Below are 8,422 nucleotides of genomic sequence, written 5' to 3'. Positions count from 1 at the left end.
TAAAATAACGTTCGCCCCAACCCCACACTCTTTCTGCTTTTCAGCTCTACACCCACTGATGCTTTCATAAAGCAAAAGACTCCTTAACCTTTTAGCTTCGGGTGCGATCTTCTGGAACAAGGGCCTCATGAAGAGAAGGCGGCTTCCATGGCGCATTAACGACAACGTTGGAGCCTTTTTCAGGGGTGTCCCCTGGCTAGCTGTTTCCACCGAAAATCAACAGAGATGGGAGCATTTACACCAGGGATATTGGCAAACGCTGCAAATGAGGGCAGGTTGCCTGGAGAGCAGGTTGTTCGACCATTTGCCAGCAGGCTACCGCCTCTGACTCTGAAAGAAAGGAAATTCGTACAAAAAGAGAACGCACGTGGGTGTAAACATGGACGTTGTGGCTTGGGATTTATGATGTTTCCTCTTATGTCATAAACACAGTTGCAATCGCCCTGAAGAGCGATCTTCCTGTAAAAGGAGGGGGTGGGGGTGGAGCCTGGATATATTCCATTTGGTGGTTTAATTTTTTTTTTCAACGTTTATTTATTTTTGGGACAGAGAGAGATAGAGCATGAACGGGGGAGGGGCAGAGAGAGAGAGGGAGACACAGAATCGGAAACAAGCTCCAGGCTCTGAGCCATCAGCCCAGAGCCCGACGCGGGGCTCGAACTCCCGGACCGCGAGATCGTGACGTGGCTGAAGTCGGACGCTTAACCGACTGCGCCACCCAGGCGCCCCACCATTTGGTGGTTTAAAAGAACATCATAATTGGTAGCATAGGGGGCTTCTGGTTAAGCAAAACAAAATGCTTTTTTTAAAAAAAATTTTTTAATGTTTATTTATATTTGAGGGAGACAGAGAGAGAGAGAGAGAGAGACAGAGTGTGAGCAGGGGAGGGGCAGAGAGAGACGGAGACAGAATCCAAAGCAGGTTCCAGGCTCTGAGCTGTCAGCACAGAGCCCAAAGCGTGGCTCAAACCCATGAGCTGGGAGATTGTGACCTGAGCCGAAGTCGGGCGCTTAACCGAATGAGCCAGCCAGGTGCCCCAAGCAAAACAAAATGTTTATTTAAAAAACCTGTGTTGGGGATAAAGCTGAATGGAGGTACAGAGTTGGGTGAGATCTTAGACCATGTCCTCAAAGGAAGGGCAGAGAAGACGTAATTTAAAGGCAGGGTCTAGGGGCGCCTGGGTGGCTCAGTCGGTTAAGCGTCCCACTTCGGCTCAGGTCATGATCTCACAGTTCGTGAGTTCCAGCCCCGTGTCAGGTTCTGCGCTGACAGTGTGGGCCTTGCCTGGGATTCAATCTCTCTCTCTCTCTCTCTTTCAAAATAAATAAATAAACTTTAAAGGAGGGACAGGCTTCTGCCTGATAGATGTGCTTTCCCGTGTTTCATGATCCCTCAAGGACGTGGAGCCCAAGACAGAAGCGCTCACCTTAATCCTGGGCTGTTTTTCCAAGCCAGGAAGGCCAGGGCAGAAGGAGGGAAACATTTCCCAAAGACCAGAGGCTCTGGTGAGCTGTAGCTCTGCCCTGAGCTGCCTCTAGCTTTCTGGGTGCTGAGCTGGCCCATGAGAGAAAGCTCACCTCCATCTGGCATGGGGAGCAAAGAGACTCCCCCGATATCCCAGGCACAGCTCAATCGAGATCAGTAAAACTGAGGCCTTGGATGGGGGAGCCAGAGAGCCCTGTGGTTTGAAGGCTCTTCTAGAATTTACTTAAACCACCTTTAAAATGTGATTCCCCCCCATCAAGGAACAGTATGGGGTCGCTACAAGATGCTCATCCATGTCCTTGGACTTGGAAATCAGACCTGGAAAACTGAAGGCCTTCTCTGAGCCCCTTCTGAGGGCAGAAGCCCCCCTCCGCTACCCTGGGTAACAAAATGGAGCAGAGAGAGGTAGAGAACCAACTTCCAGCAGCCCTGCTAGGCCGGCCAGAGCCAGAGCTGGGCCCAGAATCTAGGCCATCACCTACTGCCAACCCCCCCACCCCACCCCCCACCCCCGCTTGCTTCTGAAAGAACCCTGGGCTCCTACGGATCCCTCCGGACAGACCAGAATGGAGTCATCAGCATGTCAGTACCGTCCCCCCCACGCCCCCACCCCCACCAAACCCAAGCAGAACTGGGGGAAGGGCGGGCGACCTGGTCTCCTGGATTTGATGGGGTGGGGGCAGACCTTTCCCTCTCTCTCTCTCTCTCTCTCTCTCTCTGCTGCCGTCACCATCTGATAGTGGGATTTTAAGAACTTGATCAAAAAATAAAAATAAAAAAAAAAAAAAGAAAGAAAGAAAGCACAAAAGCAGGGAGGTGGGGGGAACCCTAGGTAGAAATCAATGAAGCCTTTAAACCTTCCACACTGAAAAAGTCTGCATTTCTCTGTTGTCTTTGGGAACCCGCTGAATGGCTGGGAAACTGTTTTTAATAAACAAGAGTTCAAACGCTGAGGCTCCATAGCCAGCAGTCACGCCTTAAACTCTAAACTTTACATGAAAACTCTCCCATCCCTTTGAACTCGCCTTCCCTCTCCGGCGGAGCATTCCAGTGTTTATGCATTTTTTGAGATTGCTGGCAGGATTGCTTTGAATACTTTCCCTCTCTTTAGCAACCTCCTCCCTTCAGAACCCATTAATGCCCCACTCAGCAACATCAAGGTATTGCTTTGAAGTCCCTTCTGGCTACGGGCCGCTCACACTCTTTGGTTACTGTGCAATCAAATAATTAAATGGATTCTCAGGGAAAAAAAAAAAAAATCATTCTTTTCCTTGGTAATTAAACACTCCAGGTTGGACAGGAGTGCTGGGTTGCCAAGGGAGTGAGGATCTATAAAGACTCGGAGCCCAGAATTCTTTGCTCATGACCCCCAGGGGAGAAAAATAATAACAAGAGAGTCTGCTCAGTCCTCACTTCCCTTGCGCTCTGGCAGCTTCTCTGGGCCCAGGACTTCCCTTCTGAGAAAGAGAGTGAGAGAGAGAGGGGTAGGGGGCAGCCCGGCCAAGAGAGTTCCTTTCTGGGGTGGGGGATGGCCAGGGTTGTGGGGGCATCTCTGGCCCAAAATAAGCCTGAGAGGGATTGTGGCTGCTGGAGGGCCGGGAGCGGGGCTCACCAGGGGTCCCAAGGTGATTCTGCCCCTAATATGGCTGGGAGGAGGGCGACAGGGGGGAGGGGGAGGGGAAAGTAAAGGGAGGAGAAAGGGAGTAGGAGGAAGGAGAAAGAAGGGGAGAAGGAAGTGAGGGGAAGGGGAGGCGAGGGGGGAGGAGGGAAGGGAGGGAAACAGGGAGGGAGGTGAGTGGGGAGAGTGAGAGGATGTGGACGGGGAGAACTAGGGGGACTGGGGAGGAGCGGGCAGGGCAGGGAGGTGAGCGTGGGGGAGGGGAGGGCCAGCGGACAATCTGCTTCTGCAGCCGAGGCTACTGGTCTTGTGTCTCTCAGGCCTCCACCAGGGTCAGCTTCTCCCAGGTTAAAGGGCCCCCACTTTCAGTTGGGGTGAAGACCCCAGGTCCTCTTTGCCACCTGCTCCACTTTGTGGCCTCCACAGTCCACCCCCCCACCTTCTCCTTACTCACCTTCTTGCCTCTCCCAAGATTGCCCTTCCGTTAGTCTGATCACTCCCCGGGGCCCTGCAAGTCCCAGCCCAGAAGTGGCTTCCCTCCGGGTCTCCAGACCAGCTCTCTTTAGGCACTTCTCACAGTGAACTGTAATGCCTTCACCAGGGGCTGCTCCGGGTGGGGGGCCGTGTCTTCATCGTCTGTATGCCCCCCAACCCCCAACTCCTGGCACAGGCACATGGTACCTCTCAGAAGGTGTTGGTGGTGAGGATGTTCATCAGAGAACAGTGAAAGTGGCCTCGGGTCCCACGAGTCACGTTACACAAAGACCATCGTAGAACCTAAGCCTTTGGTTGCCAGCATCTAAACGTGGCATTCTTCATCACTTGAACTTGAGGTTATCTCTCCGTCATCCAGCTGTTTCTCAAAGCCACCGGTTTCTCCTCTTGAATCTCTCGCCCCTCATTTCAGGCCATGTAAGGCACACACCTCAAACTCCAGGAGCCTAGACTCTCTGCCACCCAAACTGGCCTTGAGAACAGATCCTCCCTCCTCCCCCTCCCCCCCCCCCACAGGAGCTGTATTATTAGTCAAAATTCTTTTGGTTGAGTATGACAAAAAACCCAAGTCAAATCGACTTAAGAAAAAAAAAGAGATGAGAGGATTTACTGACTCACAGGCTGGGCAGTTGAATCTAAGGATCCAAGGGATGCTGACAATCACTTGGGTGATTGTTCTCCCTCCCCCTCCATCGTGTGGCTCTGAATTTCTTCGTTGGCTTTCCTGGCAAGGAAGCTCTCTCCAGTCCTGGGCCCCCAAAAGCCCCATGATTTTGCCCTACCATTTCAGAAGCCCCAGTAGAAAGAGAGCACCCTATTCTCCAAATTGCTGGCCCAAGTTCCATGGCTGAATCTCATCGGACCAACTTAAGTCACGTGTCCATCCCTGAGCCAATCACGGTAGCCAAAGCTATGGGCTATGTCAATTGGCCAGATCATGTGCCATTCTTTTAGGTGAGTGCTCTTCCCCGAAAGAAAACCAAGGTGCTATTATCAGGAGATGAAAACGTGGATGCTGGCCCCAATAAAATAACCGATGACCACTGCAAGAACAAATCTCACTGGTGTCATTTATGGAGATTCTTGGAAGACGGTGACTGGGAAAAAACACTGTGTGTTGGAAGCAAAAGGGCGCAGATAAACCAGGACAAGGCTTCATCCGATGTGGTACAAAGGCGTGAGTGATGAAACTGTCGAGTTTCAAGCAGCCATGATCCAGGAGTAGGTCTTCCCAACAGATTGGGGGGTGGGGGAGGAGGCGAGGCAGGCAGGAACTCCAAACTACTCCTTCTGGGCACAGAGGGTATTCTACAGTTCCTAGAGCATCAGGAGCCTATGCGGGACCTCACCTGCCTCTCTGCCTCCATAGAGGAGAGGCTGTGCTATGCTTCATTTTGGGAAAGGAGGTTCCGGTTGGAAGAATCAAGACAGATCTGCACAGTGACCAGGGCGGTTTGCAGAGATGGCCACCAAGGCTGCCGGAAACAACGAAAATATTCACACATGTCGAGATTTACCCTAAAAAATGATGAGAGGCTCAGAACTCTTTACTGAGCAAGAGAGCATGCCATATATTGGCAGGAGATCTACCAGAATGTTATCAATTGGTATCTCTGGGTAGTGGGATTATAGGTGGGTTTCTTTGCCTTTTGTGTAATTCTATGTATTTTTCCTTTTTTTTTTTTTTTTTTTTTTTTACCATGATTATTTATTTTCGTGGTTGGGGGAGAAAAATACAAAACTACACGGAAACAAAAACAAAAACAGAAAAAACCTCTAAAGGGAAAACACTCTACAAGTCAACCTTTTCCTGCCCTGATCCACTCTTCTTCCATTTAATTCATTTTCTCACTGTCTCTCTGTCTCTCGCCCTGGGGACCTGGCTGTCCCTCAGTCTGGATAATTGGCCTCTGGCCGACTGGGAAGCAGGTGGCTCAAGCAGTCCCGTCCTCTAAAGTGAGGCTGGGAGGGGTCGCTGCTTCTCCAGGCGAGGCGGGCTCCCACTGAGCCTGGCGAGGGAACCGGCTCAGATGGAAGGCAGCTGTGACCCTCCCCCAGAGCGCGCCCCTCCCCCTCCCCTCGCCCCCTGGGCTCTTTCGGGCTGGATGAATGAACAACAAAGGCCTGTGGCCATCTCAGGCACGCCAAGAAGTGGGTATCATCTGGAGGACGCTTCAGCCCAAACCTTTTAAGTTGACACACCATGACTCACGAATCATTTATACAATTGATTATCGCCGAGAGATTTTACCCTGGTGGAAACAGACACCCGGGCACCCACTGCCTGGCTAGGGATGGGAGCTGAGGCTCGGTTAACCAATGAAGGTCCCTGCCAGGACACAAAGCCTCCCCTGAAAGTCCAGAAGAACCGCCCGCTCGCCAGTGACCGGGGGGCTGATCCCTTCTCTTGGGAAAATACGGTAGAATTGCCCTCATAGGCCTGTGCCACACTCAGAATCCCAGAGAGGAGGCGTTTTGGACATCTCCTCCGGTAAGGGTGCAGCCTCCAGACCAGAAGAGGCCCAAAAGCCATGGAAGGTATATTGGCTTTCTATCCTCCACCTGGAAATCTTTGGAGAAGAACATTTCATAATTTCTCCCAGGGACCTCTTCCAGGGTTTTTTGATATCCTGGTAGCCAAGAGAGTTTTTGGAGAGATGGTTGCATCTGCGTTTTCACACGGTTCTACCATGAGCATCAGGGGGAAAGGGCTCAGATTCTAGCTTCCCCTTCAGGAGGGCCGAAGACGGGCAACCTGGATTTTCCGGCGTGACCCAGGCTGAGGGGAGAAGGAACCAGAGGCGTGTGAAGTCGTCAGGACGGAATGTGCCCAGGATAAACTGGCCTCGTCTGCACGGGGCCGTGAGGGCAGGTGGGCAGGGAGGATGTAGTGATGTGAGGGTATCGATGAAGGGACCGGCGGGCAGATGAAAAAAAGGAGATCGTGCACGTGGTCACGGGGCATTTCTCCTCGAGGTGATTATTGAAGTTTTTCTCCTTGAAAGATCTGTGCTTTTCTTTGCCTGTTAGGACAGACAAATGATAGGGAGTCGCAATTTTGTCAGTCGGGAGAAGGACACCCCTCTAAGTATTTGTTAGGGGTTGGATCGTGTCCTCACAAAAAGGTATAGTGAAGTCCTAACTAACCCAGGACCTCAGAATGTGACCTTCTTTGGCAATAAGGTCTTTGCAGATGTAAGTTAAGATGAGGTCAGCTGGGCCCTAATCCAGTATGAGTGGTGCCCTTATAAAAAGGGGAAATTCAGGCACAGTCACAGACAAGTACAGAGGAAGGACTGTGGGATAAGACGCTGGGAGAGGGGCGCCTGAGTGGCTCAGTGGGTTAAGCGTCTGACTCTTGATTTCGGCTCAGGTTGTGATCTCACAGTCGTGGGATTGAGCCCCGTGTCGGACCCTGTGCTGAGTGTGGAGCCTGCTTGGGATTCTCTCTCTGCCTCTCTCTCTCTCTCTCTGCCCCTCCCCTGCATGTACTCTCTCTCTCTCAAAATAAATAAATAAACTTAAAAAAAAAAAAAAAAAACCCACAGGGAGAAGACTCTTAAAGTTGGAGTTTTACAGCCACAGCTCAGGAAGGCCTGGGACCACCTGAAGCCTGAAGAGACAGGAAAGGCTCCTTTCCTTCCAGGTTTCAGAGGGAACACGGCCCTGTGGGTATCTTGTTTTCCGATGTCCAGCCTCCAGAACTGAGACAATAAATGTCTGTTGTTCTAAGCTACCAGTTTGTGGTGCTTTTTCACAGCAGCCCCAAATGAGTACAACTTAAAGAAATTTTTTTTTAAATGTTTATTTCTTTTTGAGAGAGAGAGAGAGAGAGACAGAGTATGAGCAGGGGAGAGGCAGAGAGAGAGGGAGACACAGAATCGGGAAGCAGGCTCCAGGTTCTGAGCTGTCAGCACAGAGCCCAACGCGGGGCTCGAACTCGTAAACCACGAGATCACGACCTGAGCTGAAGTCAGACGCTCAACCGACTGAGCCACCCGGGCACCCCATGACAAGTTTCACTTTTTAACGGAAAGTAAATTAATACAAGGTTTGAGGCACTTAGGCATTTGTTTAAGGAGTCAACAAATGGAATAGACTGAGCCTTTGGCCATGACTTCCAAATCTCCTAGGCTCATCTGGCCCAGGAGTGCTCATGTGCCATGGGCACAGCCATGTTATCAGGAAGCAGCCACAGCTGCCGCATATCCAGGAGCTAGTGGCTGGACACCGAAATGGGGAGTCCGGACATCTGTCCCAGATCCACGCCCCTCAGTACCGAGGATGCTGGGAACAGACGCCCACGTGGTTGCAATAAAGCCCTATGACTCCATGACTTTGTTGGCGAACACAAACCCGAGGAAGATGTCTCCGTCTCCCCGTGAGCAAACCCCAATGATGGAACCCACTTTGAATCGAGACACAAAGCAGTCTGGAAAATGGAGAGTTTCGCTTTCCAATCTCTGTATTTGAGACAGCACACTGGGAGCAAAGAGGAAGGAAGGTTGAGTGGGCAATCCAAAGCCTCGACCACAACTGGAGTCGCCAGTCTAAATGCCAGATGCCCGGTTAAGTATGAATTTCAGATAAACAACAGATATGTTTCTAGTATAAGTATGTCCCACTACCGCAGGGGACATACTTATATGAAAAAAATTATTCATCATTTATATGAAATTCAAATTTAATTGGGCGTCCTGTATTTTAATTTGCTAAATCGAGTGACTCTAACCACAGTATCATCCATGGCTGGTTTCCAGTTTCTTCTTGTTGAGATCACTGGGAGATGGTGGGAGGGAAAGCCAACCTCAACCCCTGTGACCA

The sequence above is a fragment of the Felis catus genome, chromosome E1 (genome assembly GCF_018350175.1).
Source record: "Felis catus isolate Fca126 chromosome E1, F.catus_Fca126_mat1.0, whole genome shotgun sequence".
NCBI lineage: Eukaryota > Metazoa > Chordata > Mammalia > Carnivora > Felidae > Felis > Felis catus.
Note: the sequence above shows the minus strand (reverse complement) of the source record.